The sequence below is a fragment of the Lutjanus erythropterus genome, chromosome 12 (assembly GCF_056507025.1).
Source record: "Lutjanus erythropterus isolate fLutEry1 chromosome 12, fLutEry1.hap2, whole genome shotgun sequence".
In the NCBI taxonomy this organism is placed as follows: Eukaryota; Metazoa; Chordata; class Actinopteri; order Lutjaniformes; family Lutjanidae; genus Lutjanus; species Lutjanus erythropterus.
In genome coordinates, this window is record NC_139328.1 from 9,996,193 (window position 1) to 10,017,842 (window position 21,650).

General features: G+C 40.4%; 1 protein-coding gene across 2 annotated transcripts in view; it reads right to left on the bottom strand.

Moving 5' to 3' along the window:
* Positions 1-21,650, bottom strand: part of gpc5c (glypican 5c) — a 145,462-nt gene that overhangs the window by 60,394 nt on the left and 63,418 nt on the right. The gene's annotated exons all lie outside the window — the stretch shown is intronic.

The window sequence follows — 21,650 nt, forward strand, 5'->3', positions numbered from 1 at the left end:
GTGCACATTCCTCTCTTTTTACAGTGACCAGAGCTCCATGTGGCGAAGCAGAGCAGCCTGTCTGAATGTTTGCTTCTCGCTATGTTTGTTTGTGTAATCAGCATGGTAGCATGGTAGCTGTTGACTGGATGTGTCTTATCAGATTGTTGGGTGGATGGAGATGAAAGCTGACCCCGGTCCCCTCTGAGCCAGTAGACCATGGTCTTGTGGAGATGCGGCCCGCTGCTAATAGCGGGCTGGAACTCTCTTTAGAATTGGGATTTCCAAATGCTCGGTGCCAAATTTCCAGAGGGAAAGAGTGTCCTCATTTAGCAGGTTTCAGCAGATTTGGTTTGAGTAGGCTGTGCTGACCAAGGTTACACTTACAGTCCCTAGATACATCACGCTGAAAAGCTTAAATTTACACACCCCTCTGGTTGTGGTGGTAAACCAACCCAACTGTATTCTACTTCAACAAGTATCCTGGGTAGGTGCTCCTCTGGGTTAAAGGGACAGTTTGGATTTTTTGATGTGGGGTTGTATGGCTGTCGGCATAGTTTGAAGAGTCAGAAAGGAGTGCCAGCTGCAACAAAAGGTATTTTAGCCACTTAAAAAAGGTCCATCTAAAAAAGAAAAAAATCACTACCTGTTTCAATTCTTTACTTTGTCGTTAATCAGTCTTTTATGATGGGAGACTGCTGTAATATAAGTCAAATGTTGCCTTCTCCAAACCAGCTAAACTACATTTCCAGGTGAATTTTCTATCGCTACCTTAATTTGCTTGTATCATTATGTGAATTTGGTGAATCTGAATTAATCTTTTAAAACATGCTGGTACCCCCCTATGCTTCTCCTAACTGGGGGCGTGCCGACTGGCATCTACTGCAGGTAATACACTGGCTACTCTTAAGTACCTCAGACAACCCCACATCACATAGTCCGAACTATCGCTTTAAGCCCAACCTGTCTTGGTATGCTCTCCAGGTCACTGTGGCCTGGCCCAACCCTGAGGAGAGTCAGAAGAGCTGGAGCAGAGACTGAGCAAGAGGGAGGGCAGCGAGTTTAAAGAGAGAAAAACAGAGAAGGGAAAATGATCTATGACTAGGCACAGTGGTTCACTTAGCATGCGCATACACTTACAGGTAATCACACGCTGTGATTACCTTGTACCCAGGAGGCGTTTGATACTCATCATTAGGGCTATTCTACCCGTCTATTTCTATTTCCGTCTGCGGGCTAGGTGGTGTCTACAATATCTAGTTTGGTTCATCATTAGCCCATTATAGGCCTACACACAGCCAAGCATGTTTCATTTCAGTGCTACTCCAGGCTAATGAACAGGTATCGATTTATCTAACAATCACAGCAACTGCAAAGAGCTGAATTAATTTGGTGTAAGTGACTCGCTCTTGCCAACAAACTGCTCATCCTCACATTCTCTCTCTCATACACACACACACACACACACACACACACACACACACACACAAACTCTCTCTCTCGCTGTCTTTCTCTATTTCTTTCATCCCCGTGGCTGTGTAAGCAAATCTTGACATTAACAAATCAAAGCAAAGTTGCAGTACAGTGTAATGTATATACTCTCCCACACTGCGTATTAAGCCACCAGATCCAACGTGCACTTTCTACCTCCAAACACGGACATAATGATAAATGGCAAAAATACTTTAAAATATAAATAACAACACAAAATAATATAAATTATAAATTACTGTAATTAGACCACATCTCAATACAGTACAAAGACCATACCTTCAGACTTAGTTTCTGGTCTGACAGAGGAGTAAAATGTGCTTCCACACTGCACCCGTGTGGCCACAGCTGTGTACTGACAGCCTGTACTATTATACCACTGTTCAAGGCATCGGGCCATTCTGAGCTTGAATTTCAAGAGCGAGCTGAGAAGATGACAATGCCTTCAGCCTAATATGCTTTTGACAGCATTGGCTCATTAAGTGGAAGATAATAGTAGTGCTTAGTCATTAAAGTCATTAAAAAACATTTACTCATTCTATTGCTCCATCCATACTTATACAATGCATATTCAACACCCTCTCAAATTGTCATTAAACCAAAAGTCCATCAAAGCCACAGTTCACATATAAAAACATATTTATAGAGAAAACTGCCCCTCTATTTTTTGTATATTGCTAATGAGTTTGCACCATATCCTGTTGAATATCATTGATTACCCTTTAATATTGCACATATTTCTTTCTGGGGTGCAGTATGACAGAAGCTCTCTCCATCATTGTTGCATTGGTGGATTCTTGGATTGTCATTTAATTAATATACAGTTTTTTTGCTGCTGTCATTGAAAATAGTAGCTTCTTTTCATCATTATTAATTTTTGAGCACATATTTGAGCATTTTATCAATCTCCTCATCTAGACATTCTGCATTATTTCTGATATATGTTTATGTCAGAGAGAAAGCTGAGCTCACTAAGCCTTGCTAGCTGCAGTTGAGGATAAACAGACTTTTCACCAGGTGTGCCTGAATTAAATGCACTTTATACACAGTTAATATTAACTGAAGCAAATTTAATTCACCTCAGTTCATTTAGGCCCCTTCTCGTAGAACCTTTTCTGATTATAGTGTCTTTCTAATTACTATAATTAGGCAATGCCACTAACGATTACTTTCATTATCAATTATCTGTTGATAATTTTCTCGATTAATGAAGTTGTTTATCCCATAAAGAATGTCAGAAAATGGTGAAAAATGTTGATCACTGTTTTCCAAAGCCCAAGCTGTTGCCCTCAGATGTCTCGCTTTGTCCACAACCCAAATATATTCACTCACACAGGACTAAAGAAACCAGAAAATATTCATATTTGAGAAGCTGAAATCAGAGAAGCTGGACATTTTTTCTTTAAAAAATGACTCAAAATCATTAACTGATTATCAAAATAGTTTAAAGTAGTTTAATCAACTATTTGTTGCAGCTTTAATTATAATAGTGACAGTCGGCTGTGCAGTGGTTTGCATAGATAGAATACAATGCTGAACTTTGACCCTCACACAGTACAGACAAAAGATCTGTTGAAATGATAAACTGCTGCTCACATCCAGAAAAAAAAATTGTAGCATGTGTCAAGAGGTGGCAAAAGTGTAGTTGACTCTGCAGGTATGCTGAACCTACATTAAACCACAAAATTAAGATTAAACCACTGAAATTCTAAGTTGCAGCTTTTATTTTTAGCTAATTTTCTCAGAGGATGTGAGGGAGAACTGCTACCCATGCTGCCCCTCCACATCTACAAATCAACGTGACTACTTTGTTACACGAGAGTTAAACAAATTACACCATGAAGAGCTTCCATTTGTCTGTCTCCGCTGCTGGAGACAAATGGAAACATACAATATGGGTATAGACTTTACGGTAAAGCTTTAATAGTCTCTCTGGTGGCAGTTACATAGATTACAACTGTAATTGGCCCGTGGTTTGCTTTGAGGACATTCCCAGGCCCGACTGTCCCGACTGTGTCTGTTACTGGGTGTAACTGTTCCCCACCTCTCTGTGTCGCCTGCGCCCATGTACCAGCAGACGCACTGCAGGCTGAGTCAACAGACCACACAGACTTCTGGGAAAAGACCATGCAGCTCCATTAGAGTGGAGAAACGAGAAAAAGTCATGTCTGCCTTGCCCACACACGCAAATCACATGCAGACGAGCATCATTTCCTGACAAAGACAACAATTTTTCTCGTGCACGTACCCCCCACAAACTCTCACACGCACTTTCTCTTCTCTGTGTTCCTCATAAACATGAACAAACAGCCTCTTCTTTGTTTGAATTCTCAGATTTAACCGCACATGAATGTTTTTAAATCGCAAAAAAAAAAAATCACCAATGATTTTTAATGAGAAAATGTCAGAAGTTGGAAGAGGATGTGTAATTTTCAGCTTCTCTTTGCAATAATCGTCCCTGACAGTGAACCTATTGCAAGAGCTGAATTTAATTAAAGCACACAGCCCTGCCCCGTGACATTAATTTGAAGCTAGTAATGGTTAACCCTTTTAGACCTAAGCCCAAAAGTGGCTCTCATTTTGTGACTGTAAAATGGTGATATATCGTGCTATCATCATCTTAATGGGCCAGGACCGAGCTACGCTGCTAACTCCCTCGTTCCCCGCTCACCTTCGAGAACACTGCGATCATCAGCACCAGCTGTTAGTGGAGGTTCCAAGAAACAGAGGAAAGACAATTGGGGATGCAGCCTTTGTTGGTTACACCCCAAAGCTATGGAACACACTACCTATAGATATCAGAGAAGCCAAATCACAAAATAGGCTATTTTTAAAAGAAAGCTTTCTTTAAATAAAACGCATAACTTTACTTTACCTTTAACTAGATATGAGTCTCCTGATAAAGACATTTTGCTTCACTCTTATGCACAGCTGGACTTCTTTTAAAATGTTGTATTTCCCTTAATTGTATGCATTATGTATGCTTTTTAACTTTAAATTTATCATTATTATTCAGTGGGTTGTATTTTCCATCTTAAGCATTCTATTTTCATCCTTATTTTTTATCTTACTTTTACTAGTATTATCAACTGGGTTTTATCCATGTGAAGATGCATTTTTTTATATTCTATTCTTATTTCATCTTGTTTTTAGTTTTTATCTTATTTTATATTGATTATGACATTCTCTTCTTGTATTTATGCAAGTCTTTTTTTATATAAACACTTGGTGAATGTAATTTCTTTGTTGTAAAGCACTTTGAACTGCAGTTCTTGTATGAAAGGTACTATACAAATAAAGTTTATTATCATATTAGATTTTTATTAACATCAAGGGCTACATTTCTTACTTTCAGCACAAATTCAGCTTTCAATGTATGTGAATTGCTGAAACTATGATACCTATATCACTACAGCAAAAACAAGACATTTTTCCTTCCCCATTACTATTTTATATTTATTATATTACTGTTAGTCTTATTTCTATAAGTATAGAGAGTTTGCTGTGTTGCACTAATCTCTTCAACCTCATAAATACTTGTGTGAACTGACGAAGTATATGCCTAAGTCAGTGTCAATGATCCTCCAGTAGGTGGCAGCGTTAGCCAATTTCCACAAAGTTCCACCAGACAACTCAGTGAGTCTCAGGATATTGTGTTATATGTAATTGGAAAAAAGGGATGCAGGATACAGGGGGACATAACAGAGAACGGAAGACAGATGTAGAGATTGCATCCCCAACTCAATTTAGCTTAGACAGAAAGATAGAGAACTACCAAGAGAGAGCTTTACATGGAATGTGCATAATGGAGGAGGGAAAGAAACAAAGAAAGAAAGAAATACAGAAAAAGGAACAAATAACCAAGAAAAAGAAAGAAAGAAACAAAGAAAAGGCAAAAAAAAATGAAGAATGATAAATGTTACAAGACCTAGAGCAATGAATCTATCTCCTCTTCCAGCCACATGCCAACATGCCGAGGAGGGCATGGATAACTGAGGTTAGAGGTCTGGGGGGGGAGGTGGAGGGGCAGTTGGTGTGTGGAAGGCAGACAAGGGCAGGCAGGGGCAGAGCCAGGAAAGTAAACTATGCCCCGCACAGACGGGTGGAGTGGACCATGATCCTCTGGTGTGGTACGACCACCTGTTTGTCTGTCTGTCTGTCTGATCCGGGCCAGAATGGCGTGATCTTGTGCTTAAGGTTGACAGCTCGAGTGTAAACTAATAACCAGTCAAGGGGTTCACGTGGATGAAACTATATATACTACACATCATGATTTATGTACTTATATGTATGTATTGGCTAAAATTTATTTCACAGGACATTAATAAGATGTAACAAGTTGTACTTTGTATTGAATTAGCCAAAAACTAAAAACAGTATGTTATTATTAGACAATATTAGACCCTTATTAGGCTTAATTAGAGGGTATTTAGGGACACATTACAACAGAACTGTATTGTAAACTAGAGTGTGTTATATCCCGCTTTTAGACCCTTATTAGACTTTATTAGAGGATAATTAGGAAAACATTTCAACAGAAATGCACTGTCAACTTAAGAGAAATCACATATCTGCTACCTGAGACACACCTTCATTGGCTGGTTCCATACAACTGGTAAGTCTGTGCAGTCCTCTGTAGGTAAAATATTCCTCTACCTCTATAACTTTGGCCTTTACTTGGTAGATTTGGTTCACATATTGTTTTTAAATGAGGAAGTAGCAGATAAGTTAAATCACTGGAGTTTACAGTACAGTTCTGTTGTAATGTGTCGCTAATCACCCTCTAATAAAGGGTCTAAAAAAGAACATATTTCTATTTTTTGTCTAATTTGATATAAAGTAAGCTTTGTTACATCTTTGTAGTTTACCTTTGGGTGTAGGGTATCTAATTAAGGTATAGTTGTGTTTCTTTATGTCTGATAGAGAACATATTTGTAGTTTTTGACTAGTTAAATTCAGAGTAAAGCTTCTTATGTCCTATTACTGCATTATAAAATAAAGTGTGACCCTTACATTAACACTAGCTAAGAATGCCTCAGGGTATTCAAAGTGTATCATAAACATGGCCAAACACAGAAAGTGGGCGGCATAATGTCACATCTGGACTGTACTGTATATGCCGCCTGTGTAAGCAAAGAGCGCTCAGTGCAAATAGTCCAGTTTCAACTCAAACACACAGTGCGTTTGACTGCAGCAAACACACACACACACACACACAGGCATCCACATACCCAGACATACCCGCATGGAGAGTGGAGAGGGCTTGTGAGGGTGTTGAGTGAGGGGGTCAGGGATCAGACTCTCTGCTGCTGCAAAGGGCACGTGGGAGCACAACTCATACCCATCCTCTGTCATGAACACATGCACGCACACACAGGACACACACAGACAACCGCACAGGACATTTACATGCTTATGTACGATCAGAATATAGGCATACCCCCCACACACAAGCAGAAATAGTCCCCAGAGACTCAGTTAGATGGACATTTGAGAGCATATTGTAGATCGAGAGATAGAGAGGCAGTTCTAACTACAGCTACTTGACACCAGGATCGTATATATAGGATTATATTTACTGCAATGTTGTGCAAACTGCTGCTGAGGTCAGGGAGTAGGAGAGAGTGACTGAACCGCAGGCAGAGAAAAGAAGGGCAAAGGTTAGGGAGCTATTATCCAAATGAAGTCAGGCAGATGGTAGCATTGACAAACACATGGCCAAAATGGCTTTCTTGGCAGAAATCCCAGCCATAACTATCATGTTTGTCATGATCAGGCTTATCTGTCAATCAGCCACAGGTTGGAAATCTGACACATCATCAGTAAGCTGAATCTGAGAGGTCTGGGTTAAGAGGCTGAGCAAAGTTTCCCCAAGAGTGCAAAATCACTTACGGCATTTCATAAGATAAGACCCTTTTCTGTATGTTCTGTAAGTCCTATACTGTTACAATAAATTACAAACTATCTTCAGTGCATTTGTGATTTGGCCAGGCTTCTCTTCCAGAGGGATTATTTATGGAGCTGGTGATAGCTTGAAGCTATAAGAAAGTCACATTATGTCGGTGGCCTTGTCACCACCTCCAAGAAATACCATCAAGCATTTTAAGCACCTCCCTGCCGGTCTTCGCCTTATTTTTTTCATCTCGGTTTTCTGGTACAAACCTGAGGTTGCATTTGTTCAAGTCACAAACACTTTCCAGATATACTAGAGTACTGTTCTCCACTTGGTGTCGCCTTCATGCACAAAACAGCAATAAATTTGATTGGAAAACACTTCATTTGAGATTTTATTGGCATTTTGTGGTGCTCAATGACACTATATAATTTTTTAATGTTTATTAACAACAACTTGTTAACACTTTTTACTGTTATTGCGATAGCTGCGGGTGGATGTGTTATGTTAAACAGGCTATTGGCATTAATAAATGTCTGTGTCTCTCACTGTCCCTCTCTCTCTCAAGTACAAACATACTGCAATCTACCGCTACTCATGTAAATCTGATGCCTTTTTTAATACGCTGTATGTTCATGCTCTGGTGGTTCAGTCACATTTCAGGAAACAAACTATTCAATGACTTGTTGTAGCTGCTCTGAATAGGGTTGCAAAGGGTCTGTAAATTTTCCAAAGAAAGTTAAGCTTGACAATTTTGGAGATTTTGCACAATTTTAATATAAAATTGTAACCATTTAATAGTGAACTTTTAGGGGGACAGCAATGACAGGTCTTATGGCATGCTTTTGTTAAAAGTATGGCCATTTAAGTGAATAGTTACAATGTAACGCATACATTACATGTGTCCACACTGCCACACTGTCTGTATATTTAATTTTTTATTATATTTCAGATAGAAGAAAAGTGACCAAACTGTAAGCACCTTCTGCTAGTTTGCTATCTAGCTGTAATAACAATATAATCATAAATAGCCCCATGTTTCAATTTTATTCCTTTTATCTCCCATTGAAAGTTTCCACCTTGACTATTCCCAGAATTTTGCAACTCAAGGCCTGAGACAAAAATATTGTAAGCTTACAGTCTATATGGCTGTGGGACGTTACTTGACAGAGCAGCCACTATTATCTAGAACTGATGATCATGTGCATTTATATTTAAAAGTTTACTTCATCAACTTTTTGTGTAATGTATTATTTGTGCCCAAAATCCTTATTTTCCCAAATCCTGGACAAAAAGCTCACTATGGTGAAGCTAAATGGAGCCGATTCTCATCACAAATGGGCCAAGTCAGCAGCCTCATAGTCCAGCCAAAGCTGGCAGCCACATATAAGACAGATCGGGTTCATATTTGGTCCTTCCGTGCATCGTCACAATAAGACTGCACTATATTTTTGACAATTTTAATCACTGTCTGTCATAACTTCATAAATAGTGTTTACAGTTTAAGGTTAGGGCAACAGGATTAGAAGACCTAAGGTCAAAGGTTAAGGAAAAGACACAAGTAAGAAGCTGTTTGAAAGTAAACACTAGTTCTTGATCTTGATAAGTGTCCTGCATCTATATTTTGTCCCCATATGTGTTAATTGATTAGATGATAAGGAATATGTCCGCAGGGTGAAGTGCATAGGGATGTATAAAGGTGGGGAGGGGGGGTGGAGGGGGACTTTCCCTTCATTCTGTAGCTCTTCCGTGCGGAGGCCGCATTCCCAGCACCACTCAGGGGGCTCCAGTGAGCAGAGCCACGACACCAAACCCACCCGGAATTCTAGGAACGTTTTCCCTGTGGTTTCAGGTTACCACATACACACAGTGAGCGCAGATCACAGGCACACACACACACACACACACACACACACACACACACACACACACACACACACACACACACACACACACACACACACACACACACAACACCTCCACAGTAGTGTACTGTACTTTTGTTGTTTGTACAGAGTTGGTTTTGTTAGCTTTGCCTCTCTCCGCCCATGCCTGTCATTCATTTTTAATTTTAAACTCACATACTTATCCATCGGCTCGGACAACAACTTGAACCTGCCGCTGGATTCAAACCAGACGTCTTGTTCAGAATCTCACTCTGATGGTAAATACCACACTCTGAAAACTTCAACTGGTACACGCATTCACACTAAAACTCTATAGGGAATCTTGCCAACGCTCGCCGTGGGCCCCAAATTCAGCCTTACAGGTACACATTGCATCACACAAAACTTAACACACTCAATCAAACTCTAGCTGACATTTGAAAAGTCTGCTGTTTCCCCCGGGAATAAGGATAACAGTGTCCCAAAAATAGTCACGACAGAGAGAGGTACAGCTCTGCAAGTCAGATGTGATCATGCTGTGTGAGCGTTGATGTGTGCAGGGTGTGTGAACGTGTTGTGTATAGAGCGTGGCACACAGAAATAGTGTGATGGTCTATAAGGCCGTAATCCCGTGTCCGCACGGCTACAGTGTGAGCTGCGTGTTTGGATCAAAGCAGAGATTTGAAAGTGGATTTTCTCCGCCTTTGAAGAGTGTTAAAACGCACAACGAACTGAGTGAGTCACTAAGAGCGTGTTACTGATATAGTGAGAGTCAAAGATATGAAGCCTTTCTCTCACACCAGAGAGCTAGTTTTATTTTTCTTTGTTTTAACTTCAGTAAATGTCACACTTCAACAAGTGTGTGACTTAGTCTGGTAGGCAGATTAAGATTTGCGTTATGTACCACCCCTCAAATTCCCAGGATGGAAATGTAATACATACTGTAACCCTGATTTTGAATGTTATGTTGTAAAAGTAGAAATCAAAACTGACCTGTATCAAATGCAGAACATGTTAGGAACTGAGCTTGAACTGGATCAGTATCATTCTCCTTAGTCTTCCTTGTATGCACATTACTAACGCACATCATAGGAAATTATTTAACATTCTGACGTTCTGTTGAAGGACAAATATATTACTTCAATGGATTTCCCATGATCTCAGCCAGTAGGGATCCAAACAGTTTCAGAGGAGGCTCAGTGAAATGATAATGAAAATTACTGAATTTATTATTATTTTAGTTATGAAAAGGTCACACAGATTAGCCTAAATGGGTGTGATTTGGTTAAAGACATAGTTCAGAAATGCAGTAGTTTGGGGGAATTTTACTGTTTTTCCCACTTTCCCAGAGTCAGAAACTAATAAATGCCTTAGGACGGACTTTTTTTATTCATTTGATGTAGTCTGAAGTTATGTGAAACAGCAATGTTTGGCTTTCTTGGCTCTATTGTTGAATGTCTATGGGATCAAATTGATCCTATAGACAGGGGTGTCAGACTGGTGAGGAAAAACAGGACTAAGTACACAGGGCCCTGATGAGAGGAGGGTCCACAAAGATACTAAAGTAAAAGCTTGTAAGTACATGAGATGCTGAGGCCCAACTATGGTGAGTTGTTGTTGTTATGATACTGTGATAACCTACTCAAAATGATGTGCAGCGTGTGACAGATGTACCTGTAGAGCACTGGTTTCCAACCTTGGGGTCCTGACCCCCACTAGGGGTCACCAAAGCTTCAGAGGGGTTGCGAAGCCATCTTGATTTCAAATGGTTTAAGACAACTTTTTCATTTCAAATATACAGTACAATAAACCTAAATCTCAGCAATATATTCATTTCTATGAAAAAAACTAAATGAAAATGAAATGAGTTATTGTTTTAGGTTCAGATTATTATTTAAGATATAAACTCACAGTGTAAAGGCAGGGTGAGTCAGAATTTGACAAAAAAAGAGAAGCCATTTCTGTATGTATGACTGTTTAAAAAAAAGATAATACAGACAAAAAAACCCATTCTAATCTCTGACCCACATTCATATGAAATAATGGGCTCAAAATACACTGAAATCACCTGTTTTACACAAACTTCAGTTGTTCTGTACTGTTCTTGTTGTGCACTGACTGTAATATACCCAAAAATGAAAACTGAGTCATTATTTACTCACCCTGGAATTTTCACTTTTGGGTGAAATATTCCTTTAAGGAAAAAGGTTTGGAACCACTGCGAGAACCATGTGTTTTATTTTGTTTTTCGTCTCTTTTTCTTCATTGCCTGTGCTGAACTGTACAGTGTTATGTTTAATAATAATGTTTTCCTTTTCTGTCTTTCGTTTGTTAAGTGGAAGACAGAAAATTCAATAAAACTCATTTGGAAAAAAAAAAAAGTAGAAATTCCAATACAAAGTCTATTAGGAACCAGACTGTTGACACAGACAGAGACAGCTCTAACATTGCGACACTGTGATAAGCATCACAGTGTGTGTGCCGAGAAACAGCGAGCACGTTGCATAGCTGCGGTGTCTTCCAAGAGCAATTTTATGACAGAGGATAAAATTGCCTCTAAAATGCAGGGTACGTCCAGGAGGACTCATCCTTGACTGCTTCGTTTTACACGTAATATTTTGGGCGGTGTGGTGTTTACGTGCGCAATTGCATATAATCAGTGGCGCGGACATCAAGGAGGACATATTTTTTTTAGGGTTTTGTCCTTTTGTTCACTGGCACGGTGCATCAGAATGCGTGTCTGAGATACAGAGATGCTCGAGAGGCTAAGGCAGCCCTCACACACACACACAGGCCACACGGACCACGATTGGCTGGCACCCAGACACGCTATCAGTGAGGACTTCAAACAGGCTCATAGAGGCAATTAAGCCACAAAGACAGAGGGCTCTCCTAAAGCCACTGCTTCCTGCTGCCACTGACCTACATCCCTCATTTTATTCCTCCATCCGTCCATCAGTCCATCTCTCCTTCTATCCATTGTTTCCTCATCCACACTTCCTTTCCCTCTCCCCGGCATGTCTATCCCTCTATTTCTCATCCTCCTCTCCTGCTATGAGTTTGATGCCTTGCCAGTGGGCAAGCACAGAGGTTAGTGGGTGCACTATGTCTACCTCGCCCAGTAGGAACTGCTCCAGTAAAACATGCCAGTCTATTGTGGCTCTTTAATTATATTAGCTTCAACCCACTCCACCGGCTGGACGCACAACAGAAGGGAGGGGCTGTAAAACTGTGTCCCTTCTATAAAAAGTGATGATAGTAAGACTGAAAGGAGCTGGAGGAGATTTCACACACATACAATGAGCACAAGGCACACCATAAAACCTAAACTTGAGTGGGCCGAAATGCATAAACACCCTCCAGTCAGAGTCATTTTAAGTCCCAAATTGGCAAATAATTGTACAGTGAGGCAAACAAAATCACATTTGCTTACAGGCAAGCTATTTTCGAACATTTTCCCCCTATTTTCTCGTGCACAGCTACAGATTTAGAAACACAATAACTCTCACAATCGCAGCATTTCAGCAGAGAGAATAAATAACTCGCAGTTAATGCAATATGATCGCTGTCATTTTCTCTTTCTCTCACACGAACACACGCACCAACAAAGATGCAGACGCAACAAGAGAAACGTCTAAGTAATGTAGTAATGCGGAGTGGGTCATGCTGAGGTCCCAGGCAGCAGCCCAGGGTTATGGGAAAGGGATGGGCCACTGAATCAGAGCTGAGGAGAAACAGAGGAGAAGGATTGTTGGAGGTTGGTGAGAGGTTTGTCACAGACACCAAATGCAAATTAGAGGGGCAAAAGGGACGGTGCAAGATTAAAAAAAATGAATTAAGTCTGTGTGTCCACAACTCTCCATTAATTCTCATATGTCAACTGTTCTCATGACTCTATATTAAATAGGTTAAAATCCTTTTTAAAATAAAGTCTATGGTTGAAGTGACTCGAGGAAGCTAAGGCAGGCTGTAGGAACACTGCAAGAATGCAAGACCAGCATAACATTGTAATTTGAAAGTGTTTCTAAATATCAGTTGCCTGTCGATGTAAAGCTAAGCCCATTATCTTGAAAACAAAAGCACACTGCTCTAAAAATACACTCTCTGGAGTTGGAGTTCAGCCACTGCCTGCATTTTTCCTGCCAGACTCCATTAACATATTGTTCATTTTAACCATTATAAACATCTATTCCTTCTAAAAGATTATTGATTGTTTCTTACGACTCAAACAGACACTAACTCATTCGGTGAACATTCGGCATTCATTTAAATTCTAATAAACATGAAATTGGCAAACAAAAACAATCATTCTCGGCCAGAATGGAAATTTCAATGGGGACCACGCAGGCTGCAGCATTGTTTGAGATCCAGTATATCAACTGGATCTCCTTAATCTCTCAGAGCATATCACGGTCACTGATTTATTACAGTGAATATACTACATGTTTCTTTATGGGACTTTTATGACAGAGAAATAAATCACAATTTAAATTTAGATAAAAAAAATAATAATTAGTCATGATTAGTGTCTACAATTCAAGTTATTCCACTCTGTCCATTGTCTGTCAAAGTAAAGGTAAGCCTGTTACACACACTCTGGAGTTTGAGTTCAGTGACTGTCTGCCTCAGTGCCTCCCAGACTTCATTAACATATTACTCAATTTGACTGTAATAAACATCTGCTCTTTCTAAAAATTATTAATGATTTGTCACACCTCACACACACACAACACAAACTCATTTGACATTCAGCAGCAGCAACATTCAGCATTAATTTGAACTCTGATTAATGTGAAGTTACAGGCCGGATTATAATTTCAAAGGAGGACACTGCAGCTGAAACATTATTGTCAAAGAGGAAAATATTTCAACTTGGCACGTTTCCTGAATCTCTGATGACATATCGCGGTCATTTCATGATTTACTACAGTAAATATCCCTTTAAATAGACTAAAATGACTTTTGGCTGGTGATTTGCTGCTATAACAAAAGCCCTCAGCCACACATACACAAGACACACAGGCTCATACAGCAGGGAAAGTCCTTCCTCTGCATATAGTAATTAATTTATTGTCCTCTCTACTAGAATTTCATTATCCAATTCCCTTGCATTTTTCGAACCGAGCTCCTATGACCCAAGAGACCGACATGGAGAAGGCAGGGAAGAAGAAAAAAAAAAAAACTATGAGCTGATGGGACTGGAAGAAGGAGAGAAAGTGAGTGTGAGGGGTGAGGGCTTTGCCCAGTGCAGTGCTCTTTCCCTGCTTCTCCTTGCAATAACAGAATGGATTCCAGATGTCAAAATGATAAACAAATGGATTGTCATAACCTTATAAAAATGCAAGGCATTCAGAAGCTCTCGCACTGCTGTATTGTCTGTGGGCCCTCCCCTCGACCTAATCCAAACCTTTAGAATCATCCCTAAAGTGTAGTGATGAGTTACTATCTCTCTATTCTTATAGAAGAACATATAACCACATACATTATACACCCATGTGTGCGTACCAGCACTCGTGTTAACATCTCATCCCTTTCTTTTCCTCCCTACATTATACACTCTGCCTGTATACGGTGTGTAAATCAGCTCAATACAAAGTGAATCCCAAAAGACTATAGGTCATAAAATGCTGATGAAGAGCCAAAGTCCATCTAAATCATCATCTCTTCACACATGCTCTGTAGAGTTAAAGTCAAGTTCAAACGAGAAGACTTCTTCATTCACTCTCCCCTGTTTCTCTCGCTTCTTTCTATTATTCATCAGCTTAGAATGCAAGTGGTGACTCCTTCCTAGTTCATATCATTTAATCAAGTAAGACAAAGTTTACAGCAAGACTGAATGCTGAATGTCCACCACGTGAGCAATGACACAGAGATTCACCTGTTTGTGAGCAAAACCATATTTTTTGGTAAATCCGAAAGATTTATGGTTTGCTTCCATGGTGGTTGAAGTTAAGTTTTTTATTGGTGAGACAGATCGCTGCATGAGCTGAAGTATGCAATAAAGTAAGCAGTAAAGTGACATGCTGCAATCTTCATTAGATTAAAAACACAACAGACAACACAGCTGTGACTGGTTAACACACCATTAGTGTTCAGCCTTTCCAGGTTGCAACAGTTTAAACTGTGGCCTTTCCAGGTTGCAACAGTTTAAACTGTGGCCTCTGCTCATCCTGGGTTTTTTTTTTTTTGTCACTTGTTGTGCACCCGATATGCTGCTTCTCATAAAAACATAAATAAAATACTGGGTAGAGGTGGATACACCTTGGTTGTTGTGTTCAGTCTGACTGTACCCTAGAGTTACCCCTGCTCTAACAAGCCAGACAGGAACCAATCACTGATCACTGTTCCTCTTTTCAATCCAGTTAGCTGCACCCATTGTGCTTCAGGATCCTAACAATAATGCAAACATCTATCCACCATGTTCCCCACCACCTGCATCAAGAATCCCAGTGGTCAGAAGGGTTTTGTCATGGACTGATTAAAAGGAAAATTCAGCACTTTTCATGTGGATGTCCTGTCAGTGGTGATGGCATATGTAGTCAACTGAAGAAATAAATTTCTCAGTTTGTTGTATAGAATTTTCCAGCTCATGGTGTTGGACTGCAGTGCCTAAATTTACCAGGATGCATTGCAGACAGGCCTGCATCCAATGAAATAGCTGATTTTTTACTAGAAGAACAGAAGTTTTCTCAGTCAAGCAGTGTATGCAGATGCTGCAGCCCATAGCTCCTTCAAACGTTACTACATTTTTGTTTTGATCTGCTATTTTTTTTAGCTTTATTGCTGAAATACTTATTATCTATGACAGCAATACACTCACAGGCATTGGAAAAGGAAAAATGGGGTCTGGATTAAGGAGCAGCAGATCATGAGACAATAAACGACGCAAATGCCATGTTTTGACTGCCCAGTCCAAACAACCCAGCTTGAAACAGACGAAATGGGAATCAGGCTGGTCAAACAATAGAAAACCTGACACTGTTTTGTTGTTCCCACGTCTCACAGAAATCCTCTCCACCACAACATCACAGATCAAGATATTGCACTTGATATGTGCAGCACGCAAGACTCCAGCCAGATGAGCAGAGGCGAACTCTTTCCACATTGATGATGCTTCGTGCAAAAACACAGTCAACATTAATGGACAATGTTTCCCAGATGTCAAGTCTTTTATGTGAAGATGTTGACCACATTATCAGCGCTGTCTTGTTGTTGCTGTTTATATTCAACCTGACACAAATTCAAAATTGCACTACAGAAGTATTTCCTGGGTGTATACAAGGAAAGTAAAAAAGAAAAATCACATCACTGTAGAGCCCTCTATGCTCTGCTTGGTGCCAAATCTTGACCTTGACCTTTGATGAAGCAATGCCTTGAAAAAAATGAAAAAAAAGAAAGAACACACATGTATATGTGTATATGTATAAATAAATATACATATTGTTTTCATTTAATAATATATTTTATGCGTGTGTAGCATGACAGCACTATAAGTTTAATTTTGTTGTGAAACCCTGTGTTGTACATGATTAGATAAATTACCATGATAGCTTGAATTGAACTATTATTTCCCCTTGCTTTCTCATCTATACCCAAATATTTGGGGTCTGATTATGTCTGGGAGAAATTTAACAGTAAACTGTTGTCTAATAAAACCATCATTAAGCTTACTTCATGTGTGTTCAGTCAGGAGCTAATTAAGGTTTTTTATGATGCCATAACGGCGGCTACAGCCTGCAGCATTGTTTCGTAACCTCCGCACACTATCTAGTACAATAAGTATGTGTCAAACGTTCCCCAGAAAGGCGAGAAAAAACAGGGATGTAATTAATATAATGAGAGTGAAGAGAGATAGCAATGAATCATTTCGGTTTGTGATAAGAGGAACACAATAGATGTTCAGTAAACGGCTAATCTAAATAAAGAATGGGGTAATTTTCGTTGATCTTATCTTTCCGGAAAAGATGGTGCAAAGTATTCACACATGTGATGCTGTAAATGTTCAGAGATGTTTGAACACATGCCAACACGCACTTTTGGTTGTAAGTACAACTGCTTGCCCCCCGCTTGCCCCTCTGTCATCAGATGCTGAATAAAGAGAGGAAGGGAATTTCAATCCCCAATGCCTTTGATGTGCTTTGAAGTATTATAACATACAAGTGTGTGTTTGTGTGTGTGTGTGTGTGTGTGTGTGTGTGTGTGTGTGTGTGTGTGTGTGTGTGTGTTCTCACATGTGGATGTGTGTGTCTTTGCCCAACCACAGTATGATTTTGTGTCTGAATGAATAACCCCTCCAGCTGTTGGATAGCATATGGATCCCGTGTGGATTGATATGTGAGTGTGGGTGCGTTTATGTGTCTGCGTCCCCCTGCGTGTGAGGGGAAACCCGCCAAGCCCGCAGAGGCTTTGTGTGCCCACCACACAGGAAGTCAGACAATGGTGTGGACTAACACCACAGCAGCTTAGTGTGTCCGTTTTCGACCATACTATTTCTGTCACATTTTCTCATCTCTTATCATGTTTTCTGTACAGATGGGACCAACCCAATCTAATATCGGTCTTGGGGTCTGACATTGATTGGATATCGGAGTCTCGTCACGATCCACGTTCTAATCTAAATTCTATAATGCCACAAAATGCTTAGCAGCATGTTTGAGTTCTGTATAAAGCTTTTCCTTCGACTCTCAATTTGCATGTAATTAAAGGGAAGGTCAAAGAAGACACAGAAATGACAGTTAACTACCATAAACCACCATAATTTGCAATTTTTACAATTTCATTTTGTTTAGCAGACACTTCTGAATAAACAGTCACACAATCCTACAGCGCCTAACAGTGGTTGAAGGAAGAGGGATGTCATAAGAAGCGACAGTTCGGTTCCATGTTGACGCCAAAATTTTGAAAATGTGGTGGAAGTCTTATTTTTCATTACGAGGGCTCTTGTCTGCCATTATGCCAGAAGAAGAAAAACACCCACCGGCACTGAACAACAACTACACATGTCAGTTAGTGATATGTGTTTTGCAGCAACAGCTCTCCTTTGACTCAAGAAGAAATACTGTTGCACAGGTCGGGTTGTGGGTCGACCCGAGGGGCAGGTATTTGGGTCGACTTTTTGAAAAATACTACAGGTTCCGACAGGTGGGTCAAGTGATAAAGAAGTGGTCGGACTAAGCATTAATGTCTCTCAGAAACATTGAGGCCACAAGGTGCATGTGGTGTGACCTTGACAATTTTGCTATAATATCTAAAGTTATTGTGATTAGCGGGTTTGGTTGGGTTTGGGTCATTGATTAATGCATATTTTTGCAGGACCAGAAATCACTTTGGTAATTTTGTAACTGGCAAAGAAAAACAAGAATGGCTAAATTACATTATTGCTTTTTTTTTTTTTTGTTTTTTTGACTGTGGAATGGAATTGGGTATCAATAATCGTGGAAATTCATTGCCATTGATATTGACTATTAAATTTCTGGTATGACATCCCTATGAAAGATGCCATTACACAAGTTACATTATAATATGACACAAACTTTCCAGACTAAAGTTCAGTTTAAACCTCAAAAAAGAGGCATATCATATCGATATCGGCAGATATCCCAAATCAGATATCGGAATCAGATCTGAAAAAAAGTGGATCAGAACATCCCTAATTTTCTCATCTTTGCCTCTCAGTATCTACCCTGCTCTCATCTCCTTTGCTGTTCTCGTGCGACTTTCCCAGGCATGGTGCGGGCAGTGGCAGTAGTAGTGGCAGCGATGTCCAAGTCTTTCCCATGCAGCCTCATAGGAGGGTCTTTGTTTCCCCTCCAGGCTTTGGGGGTCCCCACGGCAGGGCTGTGCCCCACTCCACTGACTCCACAATGGGTCTTTATGCTGCCAAGGCCTCCCTCCCCCACATCACTCCATCATGCTTCCCTCATCAGGGGCACAGGGAGGCACAGGGGGCACCACGGCACCAAAACGCCAACCCCTTTCATGCCCTGTCCCTCCTGTCTCTCTGTCTCTCTCTCTGACTCATGCCAACAGAGTCACATACAGTGAGAGAGGTTTGCTGAATAGCCACAGGCCGATCTGAGCAGTTTATGAGTGGTGCCAAATGTTTCAGTAGGCTACTGTTTTCTTATTCAACCCAAGAACACTTGACACCACAAGCAAAGACCTGGCTCTCACCAGGGAGTGTGTGATAACACAGCGTTACAACCCATTAGTGCTGTTGTTGAAAAACCAGTGCCCTTGGTAGTGAAAGTGACACACAAGAAGTGGCTTTAAACACAGACAAAGAGGCCGGATCTCGACAAGATTAGAGATTTCTTGTGTTTAAGGTGCTGAATGGTTGCCTTGCCTTGAGTTTATTCATATGCTACTGATCATAAACCTAGCACACACACGCACACACACACACACACACACACACACACACACATTGGCTGCCTACTTATTTGCTGACACACTGTCACAGGCCCTGATGAGTGGGTGGTCTGCTCAATATCTCTCAGTCATTGGCAGATCTCTGCAGTTGTGAAGGGTAGGAGAATACCAGGCCAGGACATTAGGATGACAGGAAGAGGAGAGGATAAGAGAGAAGAGAAGAGAAGAGAAGAGAAGAGAAGAGAAGAGAAGAGAAGAGAAGAGAAGAGAAGAGAAGAGAAGAGGAGAGGAGAAGATTTGGATGCAAACCCTTTGTAATAACCAACATTTTTTTTTATTTTGTCATAATTAGCGTATGAAATCTTGAATTATGGCCAAAAATGTGTTTTCTGAAGTGACCTTGACCTCAAATCTGAGTGGACAGACATGAGGTTACAGTGACCTTTGACCTCTGATCACCAGATCACAGAGGTCTGTCAGCATACAGTCAAGAATGTACATAAAAGAAAATTTGATAGGTAGGTCGAATAGTATGTGAATTTTGCTGTGGACAAGCTCAAGGTCCATCAGTCATGCACGCACGCATACATACACCAGCACTCACACGTGCAAGTGATCGCATGATCCCCTCCAGGCTTACACCTGGTGATGATAACAATGAAGAGATTTTAAAAGCAAACTATTTATAAGTTAAATGAAGCATGACCTACCCATGAAACTCTCAGGCAAAATACTTGTGCCGACCACCGAGGATAATAAAAAGGGCTTTTTTGGAATTCCAAACTTCTGCTGATGTGCCTAATGTCTTCCCATGCACTTATGAAAGGCATAATGTATGGCTTAATCCAAGCAAAACGGACAAGGGCCAAAGAATCTGACAGACACTCATGGGGTAGATCATGGGGAAAAGGCATCCCCGGACCTCTGTTTTCCTCTGTCGAGGCCAACGCGGCCAGTGCCAAGAGCTGAGGTTGCCATGGTAATGGGAGCCAGTTTAGGGCCACCGCAGAAGAAGGAGAGCATAACCTTGTCATAATTGTGGACTGAGTTTCGAGAGGGTTTAAGGAACAGATCCAGGAGGGGGAATCAGTTACAGACGCACATTGGCTCAGTAATCTGCATCAATTCTCTGTTCTCCTCATGCTGACTGAGACAGCACATAACCACACACACACACACATACGTGCGCGCACACACACACTAAGTACTTTAGTCTCTAAGAGATGCACCCAAAACCATAAGCAGGAAAAGGGTTCCAGGGCCACACCTATAAATCAGCACAAAATGAAACCTCATAAATGTATGAAAGAAACAGAATAGAGCAGAAAATAAGAGAAAGGCACAGATATAAACTCATTAACTGACTCTCATACAAAGGAGACAAGAGCCTCACAACTATTTGAGCTGCCTGCATTCACTCAGTGTGGAGATGGATTTAATGACTTCCTTATTTCCACATTGATTAACAACAGCAGCCACACAGACTCACAGACTGACATTATCCTACACGAGCGCACAAACCAATGCACAGAGGGTTTGAATGTATTCATCCCTCTCAAAGCAAGGGCTTAGAGTTATTACTCTATTATCAGGTGAAACTGGAGGACCTGTTTTGAAAATGATGCATTCGAGGCAGCACTATTACTGTACTGTGGCGTCATTTGGAGAAAATAAAAGTTCTCATTTCCAAACTCCAGTGCTGCCAAAAAGCGTGTTTATGCAACATTTGGCCATAGCAAAGTCATGTAACAAGATATAAAATGTTGCCTCATCGCGAGGAACTCTCTCAGCAGAACAATTCTAAATACTACAATTAATCAGTGTTTGCTGGTTTTATTGAATCTGGAAAGAAGAATGGGTTTTGGGTGTGAATGTGCGTCAACATGGGGTCAACTGAAGGCAATCTTACATTCTGGTTGTGTTACAGCTGTGATCATCAAAACAAAAATATCAGATCTGCAAGGATATCTGGTTTGTTTTTGATCAGCAAAGTTCATCAGTAATGTGATTGTCCTGGAGGGAATGAATGT